This window comes from Macrobrachium nipponense, chromosome 2, assembly GCF_015104395.2.
Source record: "Macrobrachium nipponense isolate FS-2020 chromosome 2, ASM1510439v2, whole genome shotgun sequence".
In the NCBI taxonomy this organism is placed as follows: Eukaryota; Metazoa; Arthropoda; class Malacostraca; order Decapoda; family Palaemonidae; genus Macrobrachium; species Macrobrachium nipponense.
In genome coordinates this window covers 117,742,873-117,763,795 of record NC_087201.1, presented here as the reverse complement: position 1 = coordinate 117,763,795, position 20,923 = coordinate 117,742,873, and the positions used below count along the sequence as shown (strand labels likewise).

Below are 20,923 nucleotides of genomic sequence, written 5' to 3'. Positions count from 1 at the left end.
AAAATGACTTCCATAGAACACAAACAACTGAAGCTGCCAGACATCCTCAGGCTGGGAAGCTGAGGGTGGACTGATCTTGGTGCGTTGTTGTTGTTGTTGTATTAAGCCAGCACTTCTTGTTGGCACGGGCCTTTCCCTTGTTCGGCCCATAGGTGATCTGAAAAGATTCATTAGGTTCATGGTTAGTTTTATGAAATTGGAAATATTTTTAGTTGTAGAGATAGGAGTGAACAGGGGAAGGATGATGGTGTCAGTAAGAGAGGGCCATCATGTCATATTATAGTAGAAGTTTGAAAGAATGTAAGGCTTTCGAATATTAGAGAAGCGGTGCAGGTGGGGTTGTCCAACCCTTTACTCCCTTGGGTCCCTGCAGGAGGATTTCAGTGGTAGATAAAGTTAAAAAAATGATAGTGGATGATGTCGATAGAGCCTTACAGTGAGGGGATGTGATGAGGGTGGTTGATGTCACTTTTAGTCTATTTACCTTGGTGGAGATAGGTTGTAGAGCATCTGGGCATGCTCTTCTAAGTTTTCAATGATTGTCTTTGTGACTGTGGCAGCTGCATACTCAGCATCTTGCGCAAATAATTCAATTTGTGCTGCACCTCTTAGCTGTGCTGTTTCTCTGCATTCCAGCAGGTAGTGAAGGAGTGGTTGCTGTGTTTCTTCTTGACAGTGTTCACATGGTCTGACACTGTTTTCCACGATTTCCCAGCAGGCTTTATATCCTAGCCTGAGTCTGTGGATGATCACAGCAAGTTTTCTTGGTGTGTGTGCCTGTCTATGGGAGGAGGCACTAGATCAGTCGATGTCTTATATCATCTGGCAGACGGTGAATCTTGGTGCGGTGTCCGTCCTCCTTATATCTGTGGTTGACAGCAGGGGGTCTGTCCCATGCTTGTCTCCTATTGGCTGGTGGCGGTGAGTCTTCGTTTTCATTGGTTGCCTGAGCCAGGTCTCAAGCCACTTTCTTCGAGCCGATGGTTGTGTTGCAGCATATCCTGCAGCCGCCTGGACCTCCTGAGCGGCGCTGTAACGTTGATGGGCGTTGCGCTAAGCTGTGGGACGTCACGGTTAATTTGATTTTCATCGGCTGCAGGAGTACCTCGTTTGGGGGCGTTGTCTTCTGTGGAGTTGTCGTGATCGGTGGTGTCATTGTTGGTGGCAGGTCTTCTTATACTCGTAGGGAGGAGAAATCCTTCCTGCGTCGTATTGAGTGTTGGTTTTATTTGCTGGATGAGGAGCGCCTCCAGCAGGCGCAACTGACGGGCATCAGGGGCCTTCCAGATGATTTTCATGTTCTGTATGATGACATCCTGGGAGATGGCCTCCTGATGCTTGGTGCGGGCGTGATTCTTGATAGCCCCCTCTTGGGCGTGGCACGAGAGTCTCTTCAACAGTTGCATGGTAGTCATACCTACGTAGGCGCCGCTGCATTTGCGGACTGGGCATGAATACTGGTACAATACATGCCTCTGCTTCAGGGGCTCTCGTACCCGTGGAGAAATGGTGCGGTAGTGAGAGCCCGCAGCCCCGTCCCCAGGAAAATATTAAGCTGTACTACAAAGCCTTCATAAGTTCCCATTACCGTGAAGAAGAGGACTCCATTAAGAAAATTATTTCTGAAAATGTATCCCCAACTGACGACACCAAGAATATCGACTTAATCATATATTACCAGAATCGGAGGATGCGCGACCTTATTATGAAAAATAAACCCTCTCCACAGGTACGAGAACCCCTGAAGCAGACACATGTAGTGTACCAGTATACATGCCAAGTCCGCGAATGCAGTGGCACCTACGCAGGTATGACTACCATGCGACTGTCGAAGAGACACTCGTGCCATGCCCAAGAGGGGGCTATCAAGAATCACGCCCGCACCAAACATCAGGAGGCCATCTCCCAGGATGTCATCATACAGAACACGAAAATCATCTGGAAGGCCCTTGATGCCCGTCAGTTGCGCCTGCTGCAGGCACTCCTCATCCAGCATATAAAACCAACACTCAATACGACGCAGGAAGGATTTCTCCTCCCTACGAGCATAAGAAGACCTGCCACCAACAATGACACCACCGATCACGACAACGCCACAGATGACAACGCCCCCAAACAAGGTACTCCTGCAGCCGATGGAAATCAAATTAGCCGTGACGTCCCACAGCGTAGCGCAACGCATCAACGTTACAGCGCCGCTCAGGAGGTCCAGGCGGCTGCAGGATATGCTGCAACGCAACCATCGGCTCGAAGAAAGTGGCTTGAGACCTGGCTCAGGCAACCAATGAAAACAAAGACTCACCGCCACCAGCCAATAGGAGACAAGCATGGGGCAGACCCCCTGCTATCAACCACAGATATAAGGAGGACGGACACCGCACCAAGATCAGTCCACCCTCAGCTTCCCAGCCTGAGGATGTCTGGCAGCTCTAGACGAAAGCTCGCTTTAAGAAAGAGAGAGAGAGAGAGAGAGAGAGAGAGAGAGAGAGAGAGAGAGATAGAGAGAGAAAATCGTTAATGACTTTGATGACTATGGTATCATAGTTTATCTGTAAAATTCAAATATATACACCTATTTTGACCCTGTATTTGACCATGACCTCTATAGGCGCTCTACTAGCCTGTTTAAGTAGCTCGGAAAAAGCCGTTATTCGCAAAATAGAAAAGAATCTCTACAAGTGTAACGCTGCTGAAGTAGCCATTACTTTTAATAAAGTATTATTATTATTATTATTATTATTATTATTATTATTATTATTATTATTATTATTATTATTATTATTATTATTATTCACGACATGAACCCTATTCACATGGAACAAGCCCACAAAGACCACTTACTTTTAAATTTAAGCTTTCAAAGATTATGATGTTCATTTACAATAAGTAACAGACGGCGATGAAAAATACAGAAAGAAGATATCGGTTATTAGAAAAACAGATAAATTAACAAAGTGATAAATAAATACAAATGTGAGTAAATTATTAAAATACAAGTTGGAATAAAGGAATCTGAACCAGAGAGGTTCAACAGCGAGGCACATTCACTGTATATACCTGCTGCTGTTCAGGAAATCTGAAATCTGGTTGTTGATGATCCAAGTCGTAGCTGCTAATAGGAAAACAGAAACCTACCACCACAAACCACACTGTCTAAAAGAGACTAATCTCTGGCAGAAGCAGACATCCACACCGGAGAACAGTATTCTCGCAAAGGAAGCAAAAATGACCCAAAGAAGGTTACATTAAATTTACTACTGTCATAAATATATGAGGCCTTACCTAACTTCGTGCAGGATTTGGTGAAAGTTTCATTAGATGTTTCTGAAAAGTAAGATGTGATTCGAAGGTTACATCTAGAATAGTTAAAACTTCAGACTCATTCAGTAATGTCCCATCCCCCTGAAGGGGAGGATGGGGTGGAAAATTGTACGAGATCTGCTAATCAATAGTGTTTTCGTTTTACTGGAGTTCGGCCTCATACGCCAACGAGTACACCATTCTTTGATCTGATCCATGTCCCGACTAAGTAAGGGCAGCTTCATTTCTCTAAGTGGAGACTTTACTACACCCACAAGTGCTGCATCATCGACTTATTGGACAATCTTGTTTTCCAGGCCAACAATCATATCTCTAGTATGCATTCAAAAGAACAGTGGACCAAAAACGGTACCCTGTGGAATTCCAAACACAGTAAGACTTGGTTCACTAAAGATCCCATCAACAGCAAATCACTGTTGCCTGCCTCTAAGGAAATCTTGAAGTTATCCTAAAACATATCTACCCACCCCAAGATTCTGAAATGCATAAATAAGTGCCTTGTTATTTATTAAATCAAAAGCAGCACTAAAATCTATTTGAATTACTCTACACTCAAAACCTTTATCCAGGTTCTCTTGCATATGGCAAGTCAAGTCTAAAAGAGTATCGCAGGGACTTAACTGCTCCTTATATGCATATTGACTATCAGCATATAATCCTATGGATTATACATCCTTACATTGGCTTAAAAATATGTTTTTCAGGAACTTTGGAGAGGACGGGGAGAATAGAAATTAGACCTTAGTTTTTGCAGTCTGCAGATATGCCACTCCTTGGATCAGGCACTGTGTTATCAGGCTTGTGCTCATCCACAAGGATATTGCATCAACATTAAAAATCACCAGAATCTTTTTTGGAAAAACAAAAGGAGGAAACCATTAGGACCTTCTCCATCCCAACTAACCAAGACTATCCAGAATTTTCTCAACATCCCTAGAGCGAAATGCAAATTTTGTAAGAACAGGTTCAGGATGACAAGTATCAAGGAGAGAGTCAAATATCCTCAGCTGACTGCTTGGCTCCAAAGCCTCTATGAAGCAGTTCAGCCTTAGGCGAGACTGACCCAAAGATAGACGATGCCAATTTGGTCCACCACACATGAGGCAGAGTAATTGCTTGAAGTATCCTCTTCAAAGGATTATTGCAATTTCTCTCGGCTGTATTGGGTTCTATTCACAGCACAGCGAAACTCAACAAAAATAGTGTCATTTACATTTGAACGATTTTGTCTTCATAAATTGAATATGGTCTGTTTGTTATGGAAAGCACGTCTACATGTACCTTCAAACCATGGCTGGTCATTTGAGCTGTACTTGATGACCTTTATAGAGACATACCTTATTAAAATATTCAACAACATTTTATGTCAAGATCTAGTATAGCATCTGAAATATTAAGAGCCTCAAAAGGTTCTATAAAGCGATCCTAATTGGCTCTAGATTTCGACCAGACCTTTTTTCCAGTGGTGGCAATAGGAATATACTGATTAACAAGCATGTCCATCTCAGAGGATACACAGAACTCAAGAGTTGATCTGCAAAATTTGAATTTAGTTACTCGCTCTGCTTTTTGCATTACAGTCTACAAAAATACTGAGAAAAGCTCTTGAATCCTTTGGCAGAGTTATACTAATCCTTTCCAAGTGATAATCATAGAATAGTTGATATTTGGATTGCGGTAAAGATCAAATACCTATGTAAACATTTTAGAACTGAATAAAAATTTCCAAACAAAGCACTTCATGGCATCTACACTCCAAACATTTCTGAAAATAAATAGGTTATCCAGACTTAGTTATACAGCCATACCTTGCACATGTGGGATGGTACAATGATAAATGAGTCTCAGATAAAAACATTAAATTGTAGTTATGAGTACAACTCTTGAGATCAAGAAACTTTGACTTTGAGCTCCGAATATTTAAGTAAAGTACGATGCAATTTTTCTTACTGTAATGAGTTACAGGTCCATGGTTCAGTTCAATGTCTTCTGAACGAATTCAAGTTAACAAAATAAAATCAGTAGCAACACTAATAAATAGACTCATGACAGTAACATCGTAAAAATTAAATAGACTCATAATGACAGTAACATTGTAAACATTAACAGAACAACAAGCAACTATACTATCAACAACAACATTTACATTATTTACAAAAACTGTGTTGAAAGTATAAATAAACGAGACTACGTCATTGAAAAAAAAGTGCCAGAAACAATGGGTCGTCAAGGTGAGCCGGCACACCTTGTAAGGCCAATAAGAAATCCACCAGGTTTGCTTTGAAGGAAAAGATTAGGTAAAGACAAATGAACTTTCCTGAGAATCAACCAAGCAACTTTTGCCTTCTCATCTGCCTATCCTACACACCTTTCTAAGAAACAAGAAAGTGATGACCTTAATTAATTACGTTAGAAAATGTTACCTGTCAGTTGAAACACTTCGTCTGTGAGGAGACAGTAGTCAGAATAGTAGCTGTAAAAGAGTTCTCCTCTACAGAGAAAATGATGTGAGAAATGAATTAGAGGCAATAAATAGAAAAGCTTTCATTTGTACTTATAATGTCCCTTTGTATAAAAAAAATATAATTGAAACAGATACATAATAAGAAACTGCAGAATAATTGTTAACAATACTCTGCGCGCACACACACACACACAAACACACAACAGACACAGACACACACATATATATATATATATATATATATATATATATATATATATATATATATATATAAATGTGTGTATATATGCATATTATATACATTATATATACACATACACATGCATACACACCCAATCACACACACACACACACACACACACACATATATATATATATATATATATATATATATATATATATTTATATATATATGTATATGTATATGTATATATATATATATATATGTAATATACATTATATATATATATAATATATTATATATATATATATATATATAATCATATCTATGTATCATACATACATAATATAGATACATGTTCACATTCTGTATATGATCTAAATTTTGTTGACGAGAAACGCCTCCTTAACAAACATATATAGCTGTTCTAAATTACCGTCTTCACGTGCAAACATGAAAAGTCTGTCTGTCCCGTCCCCAAGTGAGGAACTTATGCTTCAGATTCCGAAGACTGGGACATTCGATCAGCATGTCTCACAGTCAAGGGCACAATACGGTCATCATAGTACGGAGGATTTTTGCTGGAAATAAAGGACCGATAAGGAGTCTAGTATATCCAATTCTAAGCCTGCACAACATGGTTTCTTACATCCTTGGCATATAAGGACATGACAAAGGAAACACTGATGACGCAATACTGACTTAGCAAGTTGATCAAGTCGACCGTTTCTCAACCACCCCAACGTGGGAAGGCACCAAGCAATTATTTCTTTCTTTACTTCTTTTCTCTAAAGTCTGCCATTTAAATATCGTTATAATCAGATGGTTTAAAGAATTAAATGATTCCAACGACTGAAGAACACTTCGCGAGTCACAATACACAGGGTGTCAATAAAGTCATTCCCTGATTAATAAAATTAATAACTTTAAAATCATTGTGGGTACTACCATACAACTTTCACATTCTGTTGAGCAATTACTAAAGGTTTTTTGTTTGCCTATAGATGCCACTGTGATCACACTATCCGCCAGCTGAGTTAAGAAAAGCAGAAATGCTGTTGTTATTGCAAGAGAAAGCCCAGTGTATGTTATGGTACCACAAAACAAAATCACCTGTTGCAGTTCAACGCAAGTTCAGAAATGTGTATCAACGAAACCCACCAGATGTTAAAAGTATTAAAGACTGGAATGAAAAGTTCACAGAGACTGGAAGTGTTGAAGACCGTAAGAGAAGCAGTAGACCCAGTGTGAGTGATGCATCTGTTGCTGTTTGCAATGCCTTCCAGTGCAGTCCTGGGAAATTGGTTCGCCTTGCTTCGATTGAACTATGGATGCCTCGGAGGACAGTGCATAAAGTGTTGCACAAAGTCCTACCCCTGCACCATACAAGGTTCGACTTGTTCAAGAATTAAAGCCAAACGACAGACCCCAGCATGAAACATTTCCTACACAGATTCTTAGTCGCATTGACGAAGACAAATGGTTATCTTAAGCATGTTGTTTTTTCTGATGAAGCTACCTTTCATACATGCCACAATGCGACAAGGTCAGTAAGCATAACGTGTACATTTGGGGATCAGAACACCTAACCTAATGTTACGACTGAACATGAACGAGACAGCCCCAAAGTGAATGTTTGGTGGTGTCTAATGCACAACAGGGTTATTGGACCTTTTTTCTTTGCTGAACCCACCATATCAGCAACTGTTTATCTGAACATGCTGGAGCATTATGCTGCACCTCAATTTGAAGAGTTTCAGCCAAGGATATTGTTTCAGCAAGATGGGGCACCTCCACACTGAGGTTTGGTTGTTCATAACTTTCTGGATGCAACCTTTCCCAGCCACTGGATTGGAAGAGATGGCCCAACAGAATGGCCACCACGTTTACCAGACTTTACCCCTCTTGATTTTTTCTTATGGAGTTATATGAAGGATAAGTGTACAGTACATCAGTACCTAATGTTGAGACCGTAAAAGCATGGATAACAGCAGCTCTAGCAACGGTAACTATGGAGATGTTGGAGAATATACCTGGCGTGAGATAGAATTTCGCTTAGACGTACTCTGGGCAACAAAGTGGCTGTAAGGACAACACTTTTTGCCTAAATGTACATGTGCAGTTTTCTTGTCCGCATTGTACCTCATATCATAATATTAAGCACTTTGCGGCCTTGCCACCAACATGTTCATATCTGTTAACTCAGCATTGCAAATAATATTCATGTAAATTAGCACGTCAAGAAAGAAATGCAGGTCGGATTGTATCATTTTTGTGTCAGTGTCGGTCGAGCACTACAGATCCGTCCGCACACATGTTTATAACCTGAGCTCACCTGTAAATAAAATTTTTACGGGCTGCTCTGTGAGCAAGAGCCCGTGCTGACACAAGGTCAGCTTCATCAAAAACAACAAACTACGTAAATAAATTATCAGTACCTGGCTACCTGTCTCTCTCTGTAAACCTCACACTGGTGACCCCGATTTGGATATGTGACGCAAGTGGTTTTGGTTCAGCCATTAAGGGACTAACTATCGTTGCTCACCTTCAGCGGACTAATTACGGCACACCTACCAAGGAGTGTTTAGGTGTTTACTCGGTTTACCTGGTTTTGAGGGAGACATGCTGAGCTCCACAACAGCCAGTACCTTAGGGGCAGCCAACATCCCCCTACCACCCTCACATTAGAGGGAAGACGTATCTTCTGTGAGGCTGCCACCGTTTGCTGACAAGAATCAAGCCGCATGGTTCCTGTGTGCGGAAAGCCAGTTACGGCTTACGGGTGTCACTGACGAAGTCCTGAAGACTGACTTCGTCGCATCAGCCATGCCAGCTGAAGTCTATGAGCAGATGTGCCCATGGATGATTGCGCAGCCAGACACGATATACTACACCTATCTAAAGGTGAAAATGATCGACACCTTCTTCCTCCCGACCATCAACAGAGCCAGCCGAATCCTCGACCTGGTAACGAACCCCATACGAGATAGAGACCCACAGGTCTCCTGGAATAGACTGATAGACCTCATCCTAAATCAGCCTTGTGAGAAAAACTTGACAGTAAATATACAAAATATCAAGAACAAATAACGGGCTCACAAGGACTCCTAACTCAGAAAGCTACCCTAACAAAGTAAAGAAAGAATATAATAAACCAAAGGCTCAAATAATAATAACACAGGCCAATAATGAAACCACTTACCTAAAATTATTAGAAAGAAGGAAGACCAGAGAAAATAAAGTAAGGAAAACCTTAATCCTCCTACCTAACCGTGGTGGTACTAATATTTAAACTAATTCAAACAAATATTCAGAGGGGCAATGAATACTCAATACCCCTGACTCAATACAACATATGTAAATACATATATAAATGGATATAACTAACTCTTAAATAGTGTGTAAATCCTCACGTTACAATGACGTGCACAGGAGTTTACGGAGGTCACTTCAACCCCTCAACAGCTAAACAGGGGACCTCACAAATTGTCCAGGTAGACACAGGGGTTCAGTTCGGTCCCGAGGGGCAATACAGGATATATCCTCTTACTTGGCAATTGCCTCCCTACGTGCCTCCTCACGAGCCCTTAGCTCTCTTGGACAAGCAGCTGGAGACTGACGAAACAGGACAGTGGTTGGCGTAACACCTCCTATGTGTCGGGACAGAGCGACGACCACGTCTTCCGCCAAATCCTCAGGCAGGAAACAGGAGTACAGCAGTCGCAAGTGACTATTACCTGCGATATCACAGCTGTGATCAAACTCCAAAAATATACGTACGCCATAGATGGTTCGGCACATCTACAGAATACCAATTCCAAGGGAAGGTCCGTCGAAGTAATCCTTCAAAAGGGCTTAAGGTCAATCTCCCAAAAAGCTGCTAAAAAGAGCGTACATCTAAGAGCACAGTCAGTCCTGAACTCTTTTAGGCCGGCCTCCATTCACCGCACTACAGTTCCAGCACAACTCGAAAACAAAATAAAAACAATTGTTAACACGATAGTTAGGAAGTTCACAACAAGAGGAGGAATCACAGAGCAAAACAACTGAACTTACGTTAATGTAGAAAAATACAGATACTGAACTGAATGTAAGAGAAAAACACTTAAAACTAAGGGATACAAGGCTGATTTAAGAAAAAAAGGAAAATCAATAAATTACGTTAATTTGACACTGTGGATGAGGGGAATATAAGAACCGGAGCTGAAGATTAAAAGTAATGTCACAAGTTTAGAAAAGAACATATATAAAGACTAAATACTGATAAAAATTTCGTATATTACAGCACCTTAATAGGACACTTATTTAATAATATAGTAATCAATTTGAAGTGAATTATCTATGTCCTCAATGTCATTTGGAATCATAAATTAATGTTTTACCCTTATTTAGCTTAGCAGCTCGTTCATTTATTTTGAAATACTGTCACTCCAAGTTAACTGCCAAAAGAGCCATCGCTAAACTGTCGCAGGTGGCTCCAAGGAAGTAGCAAATAACGGCAAAGGCAATGGCGAACACAAGAAGAGTATGAGGTTTGAAGGCACTTGGAGACCAATTGATATTAATTCCTTAACGGGATAGGCTTCATTCAGTGAATGTTGGTACAACGAAAGGAACAATATCTTGCTTTCTTTGTTAATTAAGAGTGTTTCCTTACAAAATTTGATCCTGTGGTAGGGGTGTAAGATTACTACCACTGTAGGTCCTGTGTGTCGTAAAAGGCGACTAAAAGGACACTGCTGCCTTGCAGTCATACTTTTTGGTAAAAGGCTAGGCCCACTGTCAATACCTGTGATTGATGACAGCACGGGCATGCGGTAGTAAAACCCCCTTTGCCAAACAATAAACCATGCCTGATGATGCCTGTGATAGATGGCAGTGGAGAAGGCACATCAGGTAACTGACCCCTTAATTAATGCAGGGTATTGGTGGGAAAAAAGCCACATTAAGGGGTAACGCCCATCAGGTAGAAAAGTGAAATCACAACAAAGGGAAAAGTTTAAAAATTAGAAAGGAGCAGATCATTCAGTAACAAGATGATGCAACGCTTAATAGATCAAAAAGAATGTTCAAAATACAAGAATGTAAACTCAACTGAAATTCGCAAAAATTCACAACAACGGTACAAAGGTTGTCCGATTATTTACACACACTTTGACCTATGCATATTAATACGAAAAATTAACAAACACCCACTTTCCCTCTAATAATTTTCCTACTTCAGCGAAACAGGAATGAAAGCTTCCAAATGTTGCCAGATGGCTCAATCACATTCCTTCGTATTAACTACACCAATTCATCAATTTCACATAAAGGCAAAGGGAAAGAGAGTGTATAGAGTCTTTGACTATCAAACAATCGATGGGTTTAACAACAGACAAGTGACCATTTCACACTGAACACGAGAGCAGTCTCCTTCTTGACGCTAGTGTAGAATCTGCGACACAATATCACCCACGAGGGTTAAAAATGGATAAACTTCAACTTCAAGGAAAATGACACTAGAATAGAAATTAGGTTTGTCAACTTGCAAGAAGGAACATCGGTCAAAATAATTCTTAGTCCAGAGGGAGGAAAGGTTTTTGTTGCTCTACCCTTCGACGAGGAATTTCTCCCTCTGATAAATAATCTCGCGGAACAACTACTTGGATTTTTCTCTGAATGAGCACGCTTGGAACAATCCAACAACTGCAAAGTTGCACAGGTGAAGTAGGATGTCAGCTTGAAATTGTTACTAAAACAAGCACAAGGATATAGATATAAAAAAATACCAGACGAACTCTAGATTCAAATAGGAAATTAAGAGACTGGTTTCCTTTCCTATGCTTTCAACCACTAAACAATACTCTGAGGAAGACAACATAAATCAATCAATAAAGCAAGCCAGCTTCATAACTGCTATACAGACAGAAATATATATTTAAATCACTGAAAAATAAACCAAAGAAAGGTGGAATCTGGACCTAAAACTTGAGAGAGAGAGAGAGAGAGAGAGAGAGAGAGAGAGAGAGAGAGAGAGAGAGAGAGAGAGAGCCTAATTAGAATGCTTTTAATGAACCCGACCAGAGGGATGGGTCGGGGGTTCTGGAGTGCTGGGGTGACCCAAGGGTGACCCAAGGGTGACCCAAGGGTGACCCATCTATCTGCCTCTTTAAAACGGCCAGGAGCGTCCACCATACGGCAGTTCAACGGAACTTAGCAGAAGGTAAGGACTTTCTCTTACTTCTGGTAATGTTATGAATTCATATGTTCATTTAGTTGCAGAATGAACAAATGTTAATGTAACTAGTAGCAGGTTGGAGTCTTCACTATTCTGGTCTTGCAATATACCTTTGACATGTAACATTATTGATCAAAATTTAAGGATATCGATACTCTATTAATAAGGGATGAATATGATTTATTCCCATTTTCATGAGTCAGTGTGGTTTCATCTTGGCATGGAAGAAATCTAAAGAATAGGAGATTGCGATATATATACAACCAAAACGAAGACAAACGAAAATGCTACAGGTTACCGTCGTGTCATTTGTTGCTGGATAATCCAATTAGCAATAATTTCCTTCCTTAGACATAGTTCATCTCAATCCCGCTAATAATCATCTGCTGTCAACCCCGTACTACATGAGGTGCAACTTGATAGAAATGAAAGCGTATGGAAAATTATTTTTTGTGGGATTTGAGTGTCCCATTATTAACTTTCTTAATACTACAGTTGCTGTTCTTGTTCTTGTTCATAATATATTTTAGATAATCAATGCTATTATGGAAAAATCCAACATTTATGGAATTCCGTTTTGTGTTGTTCACCGTTTAATCTGGTCCTTCCTTTCGTGAAGAAAAACCTCACCATGTCGAAATGGCTTCCTCTGGCTTCACTCCTGCTGCTGCTGCTCCTCGTATGGACGGAGACAGTGGCTCCAGCCCAAGTGGATCTCGAAAGACTGGACGTCATGGAAGAGATAGAAAGACAAGGCGCAGGTGGAAACGCCACCGCGCTTAGTTGGCCTATCGGGTATCCATACCATCCTATTAACCTGTGTGGTGACAGGGGTTGTTCGGCTCGCGGTGGAACGTGTGGATATGCCAACTATTTCAAAAAATGCTCACTGAAGACCATTACTTTGTGCTCTGGATTATGCACCTGCTGTGTCCGTGAGTAATATATACCCAAATTTTTTTTTTGGGTTACTTTCTGTTTCCCTTATACTTAGTTATGTTTGCAATCATTGCTCACAAAGAAGAAACAGATTTGTATATTGCTCTTAAATGTTATATACACAAAGCGTCCTACAGCAATTCAACAAATATAATGACTCAATATCACTCCAGTCCAGTTCTGCCTCGATTTTAAAGCAAATCAAGCTGCTTTATCCCTTTCTATAATGAGCAAAAGAATTTGATGAAACAAACCTTTTACCATACAATATTAGAGAGCAATTCTTGGCCAGGTGTATAATTTACGAGGACATTTTCTTATTAGTTTCAATTTTCAATATAAATAAACATATAATATTTATATATGCATACATAATATATGTATGTATGTATGTATGTATGTATGTGTATATATATATATATTATATATATATATATATATATAACTACACACACACACACACACACACACACACACACACATATATATATATATATATATATATATATATATATATATATATATATTTATAATTTAGTACAATGCAATTGCAATACTAATAGAGATAAAATAAACCTTTGTTATTATTATACAAATCGCATAAGAAACTGAAAATGTTTCAACTTGAATATTTTTCGACCTTGAGCCATAGGATTTATTGTGGATGCTCACAGTTTTTTTAAAGCATAATCCCCTCAAACACATTTTTTCCATTCCAGCATAAGCTCCCCCGGGAGACGGCCGGGCCAGCATCCACACTTCGAGGACGACGAATTTGGACTGACGAAAGAATGACTCCATTTCGGGGACACTCAGAAGACGTACTGAGGCCACAGTTTGCTCAACAAAAACTGTGATCGAAGGACGAAAACACTCCACGCTATTTACTGAAAAGCGATTTCTTGAGTTACCTCAATGGCATAAAATGAAATTAGTATCTCACCGAATTCATTTTGACGCCGTTGATAAAACCAAGAAGGCAGTCACTAGATCATTTTTGACTGACAGGGAGAGTTGGAATAGCTTCGGAAGAATCTGAAGACAATGATTCACAATGAACGATTGTCAAGACCAGAAAGTGTTTTTGAGTGTTCCTATAAAGTGCATAAAATTTTACTTTCATTATATTTGTTCCTTTTTTTGTTTATTTACTGCTGCCTTTATCAACATTGCATTAGTTCCTTGCACAAAGGCAATTCTGCCCACAGAAGCCAATCACTGTAGTGACAGTAGTCGACAAATCTGTAAGAACTCGGCTACAGCAATTTTCTCTTTAATCTGAAAATTTAACGACTTTTTGCTTGTGACAAAACTGGAAGGTTTTCTTGGGGGGAGGGAACCAGTTGGAGATGGAAGCCGAGTCCACGGCATTGGTTGTCCTACATTTCACTGGTCTTCAAATACGGTTTCTGTTCGATTTCATCAGATTTTGCACAAATTAGAGCACCGCTCTCTCTCTCTCTCTCTGTATTAAAGTATTAGAGTGATGAATTGTTGAACACTGTAAAACACCAAAAGGTAATAAATAGAAAAACTTTCATTTGTTCTTATAAAGTTCCTGTGTATAAACAAAATATCATTGAAACAGATACATAACAATAAATTGCAGAATAATTGTTACCAATACTTTGCATGCATATATATATATATATATATATATATATATATATATATATATATATATGATATCTGTATATATATAAAATATGTAATATACATTATATATAGTGAAAGTAGACAGATGTTTTGGAAATCTCAATCTCAGTAGGAAAAGAAGAGCGTAGGTTAAGAGACACCACATTTTTATTGCGACGCGTTTTCGTTGTTTCTTCATAACAACATTTTCAAGCCTAAAAGAGACATTACAGTATTTTAATGGTAGTTACAAGAATATGTAATTATTGGCTGACAAAGCTGAGTAAAAGTAGCAACAATAAGATAATGGTTAAAATCTTTAAAATAAATTGCACCAGCATACTAAAACAATAAATTATATAAGATCTTTAAAATAAATTACAACGGTATACTAAAAACAGAATGGTGGGAGACAGAGATGGAAAGTTTACACTACGAATGAATGACTGAATGATTTATATTAAAAGCAAGGGATAAGATGAATTGTCAAGGTTAAGATCTGGTTTCCTTAAAAATATTTCTATTGACTCAGAGATTCTCAATAATGACTCTTCTCTAAAAGTACCAAGCACACTAAAATTTTTCAATCTTCTACCTGTATTACATTCCTCTACGTGCTGTAAAATCGGTGATCTGGTTGGCTTGGCCAGCAAGCAACCAGTACGAGGAGAAATGCCATAATGTTCGGAAGATCTTGTCCGGACCGACCGTTTTGACTGGCCAATATAGGTGGCGCTACAGGCGTCACACTTGTAAATATAGGTGATGCCAGACAAAAGGTCTGAAGGTAGTTTATCTTTATGGTTTAACAACGCTTGGATAGTATGGTTGTTGTAAATATATTAACTTGGGGTTAATGTGGGGAAAACTATACTTAAACATATTTCTTAGTTCTCTTGTAACGTATTTAGAACAAGGATCACTTATAAATGGAAATTTAAAATACATAGTTAGTTTATCAACACTTGGTGTATTTATTTTGCTATTTATACTAAGAGAAATATTTAGGAACTTTTTGATTTCTTTATATATTATGTTATTGGGATAGCCATTAATTTTGAAATAGTTTAACAGAAACCTTATTTCTGAGTCAAATGCCTGCCAAGAGCTGCAGAGAGAAAATGCTCTATGTATTAAAGTCTTAATGTTATTTATTTTGAAGTTAAAGAATGTAGCACTTTGGAAATTCATTCCAAGACCGGTAAAAGTAGACTTTCTAAAAATGCTAAAATTTAAGAGTGACTTATTGTGATATCTAGGCCCGATAAGGGTAACGGCGTTGTCATATTAAACAGAGCCGATTATGTTGAAAAGATGGAAACTGTTCTCTCTGACAGTTCAAAATTTATGAAGTGTCCTCAAGAAGATATATATAAAACAAACTTGAATACAGAAGACAAGATCAATTACCAACTAAGAAAGCTCAGAAAGAATGATTCGATCAGTGAAGAAGAATATAACAAGTTGTTTGTAAGTGGGAGTTCACCATCAATATTGACGGACTACCAAAAGTTCATAAAAGTGGAATACCATTAAGACCCATTCTGTCTGCCTTTAAAGCACCATCCTACAAACTAGCGAAATTTTTAATAAGTTTTCTACAGCCTTTGACAGAAAATCAGTATACATTAAAAAATACGTATGAGTTCAAGAACATCATCAATTCTTATGAAATACCCGAAGGTGCGGTGCTAGCAAGCTTTGACATCACCTCCCTTTTCACAAACGTTCCTATCAAGGAAACGATTGATATAGTTTTAAACTCTATTTATAATAACACTGAACAGGTGAGAAATATTTCAAGAAATGCTTTTAAAACTCTTCTCAACTTATGCATAAACGATAATCACTTTTTATTCAATAATTTGCACTACAAACAATTTGAAGGTTTCGCAATGGGATCTCCACTTTCAGCCCCAATGGCCAACATATTTCTTTGTTTTCATGAAAAACGATGGCTTGATGATTGTCCCCTTGAGTTTAAACCAATTGTTTATCACAGGTATGTTGACGACACATTTTTGGTTTTCAGGCATTTAAGTCACGTACAGCGGTTCCATGATTACTTAAATAGCAAACACCCATGTATTCAGTTTACCGTGGAACATGAAGAAAATAATATTCTTAACTTTTTAGATGTAAGCATTACAAAAACTACCGCAAACAATAAGTCACTCTTAAATTTTATTTTAGCATTTTTAGAAAGTCTACTTTTACCGGTCTTGGAATGAATTTCCAAAGTGCTACATTCTTTAACTTCAAAATAAATAACATTAAGACTTTAATACATAGAGCATTTTCTCTCTGCAGCTCTTGGCAGGCATTTGACTCAGAAATAAAGTTTCTGTTAAACTATTTCAAAATTAATGGCTATCCCAATAACATAATATATAAAGAAATCAAAAAGTTCCTAAATATTTCTCTTAGTATAAATAGCAAAATAAATACACCAAGTGTTGATAAACTAACTATGTATTTTAAATTTCCATTTATAAGTGATCCTTGTTCTAAATACGTTACAAGAGAACTAAGAAATATGTTTAAGTATAGTTTTCCCCACATTAACCCCAAGTTAATATTACCAACAACCATACTATCCAAGCGTTGTTAAACCATAAAGATAAACTACCTTCAGACCTTTTGTCTGGCATCACCTATATTTACAAGTGTGACGCCTGTAGCGCCACCTATATTGGCCAGTCAAAACGGTCGGTCCGGACTAGATCTTCGAACATTATGGCATTTCTCCTCGTACTGGTTGCTTGCTGGCCAAGCCAACCAGATCACCGATTTTACAGCACGTAGAGGAATGTAATACAGGTAGAAGATTGAAAAATTTTAGTGTGCTTGGTACTTTTAGAGAAGAGTCATTATTGAGAATCTCTGAGTCAATAGAAATATTTTTAAGGAAACCAGATCTTAACCTTGACAATTCATCTTATCCCTTGCTTTTAATATAAATCATTCAGTCATTCATTCGTAGTGTAAACTTTCCATCTCTGTCTCCCACCATTCTGTTTTTAGTATACCGTTGTAATTTATTTTAAAGATCTTATATAATTTATTGTTTTAGTATGCTGGTGCAATTTATTTTAAAGATTTTAACCATTATCTTATTGTTGCTACTTTTACTCAGCTTTGTCAGCCAATAATTACATATTCTTGTAACTACCATTAAAATACTGTAATGTCTCTTTTAGGCTTGAAAATGTTGTTATGAAGAAACAACGAAACGCGTCGCAATAAAAATGTGGTGTCTCTTAACCTACGCTCTTCTTTTCCTACTGAGATTGACATTATATATATATATATATATATATATATATATATATATATATATATATAATCATATCTATGTATCATACATACATAATATAGATACATGTACACATTCTGCATATGATCTAAATTTTGTAGAGGAGGCTCGCCTCTTAACAAACATATATGGCTGCTCTAAATTACAGTCCTCATCGAGATTCGTTGCAAACATGAAAAGTCCATGTCTGTCCCATCCTCAAGAGAGGAACTTATGCCTCAGATTCCGAAGACTGGGACATTCGATCAGCAAATGTCTCACAGTCAAGGGCACAATACAGCCATCATAGTTTGGAGGGCATCAAGGGCCCACGAGGAGTCTAGTAAGTCCAATTCTAAGCTTGCACAACATGGTTTCTTGTCTCCTTGACATATCAGGACATAGCCAAGAAAACACTGATGACGCAATACTGACTTAGCAAGTTGATCAAGTCGACCGTTTCTCAACCACCCCAACGTGGGAAGGCAGAGAGCAATTATTTCTTTCTTTACGTCTTCTTTCCACTAAAATCAGCCATTTAAATATCGCGAAAATCGGATGTTTTAAAGAATTAAAAGATTCCATCGACTAAAGAACACTTTTCGAGTCACAATATATAGTAACACTATTTCTATTCTGAGTTCAAATTTCCTTTAAGGCCTTCATAACTGTATACCACTCTTCTATAAAAACAGATGCAACAAATGATAATCTCAGCTTCTTTCAATATCAGGAGAGGCCACTCCAAAGCCGACGCCCAGTATCTGACTTTGAGCCATCCGTGGAAACTGCAACCGAGTTATCATGTTGCGAGGAATGATCTAAAAATATTGACGACACCGCCACGTTGGACAATTCTGCCCTTTTGAAATTAAAAAATCTATAACCTTCAACCACTGGAGGGTTCCAAGGGGCTAACCGAATACGTGGTCGTTAAAGTCTATCCTTGGCATGCTTAATTCTCTGATAATACATTTAACTTTAAAAGCAAATGGCTGAGAGTTCACGTGGCCAATATGAACTATTGAGTGAGACAGAGTTTCCAGTCCTGTGATTGGCTTCTCAGCACCCAATCAGGAGCGTCGTAAGGGAATGGCCTAGACATCAGATGCACGTATGATGTGAATCTATTATAGTAACTGTTATTCTACCAAACATCAAACACTGAATTTAACATGATACCTCGTACCCCCTGCTTTGATATTTTGTACACCCATTCCCCTGGGGGTACCTCAGCGACCCCATGACATGTCTATGACCCCAAATAATGAGCATTCCGACCCCTGGTTTGTGAACCCCTGGTGTAGATGATGCTCGTGACTTTTTTAATACAATTATATTTTCAGACGGTATTCAGCCAATACCCAGGACTTTAGGGATATTTATCTACCGACCAGTTCCTTGGTGGGCTCGTAAATGCTAGGAAACTCATAGAACTATGAGATCAGCTTTCACCAGATATTGCAGACGAAAATGTGAATATTTACATATTGAATATCAAAAAGCAAGAGCTCATTACCTAAAAAGGCATGAAAGGAATTTGGAATATGTTTCATATATTCACTAAATTCAAAAGCACCCTTGATTTTAGTCTGGAATGGCATTAGAAAATCAGCAGGCAAATGTACTCCTTGTCAGCCTCCGGTTATCAAGATTAATGGTTGTCAAGTAGCAGATCCCGGGTTAGGACAAATGAGTTTGCGAAACAGTTTGCTAATGTTGCAAAGGAAAATAATGACAGACCCTATTCAGCTCAAAGACGGCTAATGAAACGGGTCGAAATTGATTTTAATACATCAAGGAATGAAAATTACAACGTACCTTTTACTAAGAAATGTAATGAATCAGCTCCTGGGACTGGATGATATAACATATTCAAAGATTAAGCATACCCCTGAAAATACCAAATTTTCAAATTGAGCCTCATTAATAGAATTTTCCAAGAATATGTCTTCCCTAAGCTATGGGAGATGTTAAAATTACTGCTGTTTGTGAAACCAGGGAAAGACCCATGTGTTCATAATTCAAATGAAAACATAGTAAACATAGGTTATTCGTCTTTTTTGAAAGTGAAAATGCTTACTAGATTCTAAGACCATGGAGAATTAGACAATGACTGCTGATGACTCAAAGGGGACTCCCAATCTTACCTCAGTGAGAAGGAAGGTCATGTTTCGCCTAAGGAATCTCTCAACATTGCGAGGGGCTTGAACTGGGGACCACCTAAAAGTCACGTCCAGGAGAAACCACTTGAGCCAACATGGCTATAATAATTACATGCAGACTCCTTTTATTCAAGGTAAACTCTACCTGATTAGAGTTATCTTGGAACCCTCAAGTTATTTCAATTGACAGAAATAATATCCATAAGTGCTTTGAAGTTAATTAGAAGCAAAATATAAATTATGAATTCAAGATGCGATTTCTCTGAATCATTCCTATCCACGTTTGCTGGATTTCATGAATAAGCACAAAAATGAAGTAAACTGAGCGATTAATCATTATAATTAGTCTAATGAAGACTGACAATTCAAGTCACACAGCTCGACCATTTATTTATAGTTTTCATTCACACAACTGTGTAGATGAAATACTGTAAGAACATATGTAGCAGTCCTGAATGTTCATTACAATTTCTTTCAGGATGATTTTAATTATATGAAGTATATGATGGGAATAATCAAAGGAGTAGGTATAATGTATCATTTACATGAAAGGTTAAGAAGCGAATAATTCACAGATGGGATGGTTAAAACGGCACCAAGTATTGATTTCATAACAACATCTAATGATAAATAATGAGTCACCGAAGTAAATGCAGTTTGTTTCCGAAACAAATTTTTTTAACGTGCACAAATATAACTAACA

At 38.3% G+C, this 20,923-nt stretch overlaps 1 long non-coding RNA gene across 2 annotated transcripts; it reads left to right on the top strand.

Annotated features, from left to right (window-relative positions):
• Positions 1–12,045: 12,045 nt before the first annotated feature.
• Positions 12,046–14,665, top strand: LOC135220937 (uncharacterized). 2 transcript variants are annotated; one of them, XR_010315825.1, is made up of 3 exons: positions 12,046–12,171; positions 12,806–13,121; positions 13,845–14,665. It is a non-coding gene; the product is annotated as an uncharacterized LOC135220937 (long non-coding RNA). The 2 variants fall into 2 exon arrangements; XR_010315826.1 differs by lacking the exon at positions 12,046–12,171 and adding an exon at positions 12,596–12,619.
• Positions 14,666–20,923: the final 6,258 nt, after the last annotated feature.